Genomic DNA, 1332 nt, shown 5'->3' on the forward strand with positions numbered 1-1332 from the left:
AGACAAAACAACAGTATTTAAAATGCACTTACAATAAAATTAATATCAGTCTTTCGCTAAACAAATTAAGCAAAAATGTCCAATTTCTATATGGCCTGCTCATTCTATTCTTTTTTTTTTCCTGTTCTGTTCCTTTGAAAGAACACTAAAGTTTATTTAATCTGTTGGAAAGGATTAAGTCCAAAGTCAATAGAGATCTTTTATCACATCATTGAAATATCAAATTGACTCCAGGACATGTTTCTGTGACTAGACAACTGAACAGTTCCTTTTTCAGAAACATAAAGACCATCCAAAAATTTTCTGATATCTTTGTTTTTTACTGCTGTGGCTTGCTAAATTAAAGCAGCTGAATTTGAAACAAGTTCAATATCATTTCCTTGAAGGATTAATTCATCTTTCTGAGCTTGAGACACTGAACAAGCAATACTTGTCCTCATCTGAACCCTGCAGATATATTTTTCACCCAAAAAAATTTGGATTTCAACAAGAGACTCATTCTCCTGAATAACAACATTGATGGGGACGTGAGCATACACAGACCTCATCTTGTACCGGAAGTCCACTTTAACACCCTTGATCATGTTCTGTGCATGACTACAGATGGTGCGAACAGTGGCCAGTTCCTTTCTATTTCCCCACCATTTGTCAACCCATAGCCTTTTGTTTTTCTTTCCAAGGATGCTGAGTTCCACATTGATATGATTGAAATCCCTCTGGAAGGTTCATCTTGGGCCCTTCACAATAACTGTACATCCCTTCAGAGTAGTATCAACATGTTCTGGAATGTCGACAGTCTAAGTGCTGAGAATGATCTTCATTCTCGAAGTAGATGCGGCAAAGCCTGCTTATTCTATTCTTATGGATAGATCTAAGTATCAAGTCAACATTTAATTAAAGATTGCTGAATGAGCAAAGACTCATAACTAGAGGGATAAGACGATTCAGAAAGAGCTATAAGTTATCCCAATATGTCCATCTTACAGCAGAGGTTGTCTGAGAGTATTCCTAGTTTAACAATTAAGGATTAAGAGATACGAAAAATTGTGCTCTATATGTGTAATAAGGATTGTAATGCATTCCACTGTTGTTGTATATTTAAAAAAATAAATTAATTAATTTTAAAAAATTAAGGTTTAAATCGGCAATATGCTCCAATCCACATGGCCAAGGTAATGCATTCCTCTCTGGATTCAGATGATAATTTCAGTAATTATTAAATCAAGAAAGCACACCAGGATTTCATAAGAAATAATCTCAAGTCCACTATGATTAACTTCAAAGAATTACCTATCTGTAAATAGTGGTACTCTATCTAGAGTTATTTATTCA

General features: G+C 34.4%; 1 pseudogene; it reads right to left on the reverse strand.

Annotated features, from left to right (window-relative positions):
- Positions 1-203: 203 nt before the first annotated feature.
- Positions 204-821, reverse strand: LOC101965490 (large ribosomal subunit protein uL6 pseudogene; annotated as a pseudogene).
- Positions 822-1332: the final 511 nt, after the last annotated feature.

This window comes from Ictidomys tridecemlineatus, chromosome 2 (genome assembly GCF_052094955.1).
Source record: "Ictidomys tridecemlineatus isolate mIctTri1 chromosome 2, mIctTri1.hap1, whole genome shotgun sequence".
Classification (NCBI taxonomy): Eukaryota; Metazoa; Chordata; class Mammalia; order Rodentia; family Sciuridae; genus Ictidomys; species Ictidomys tridecemlineatus.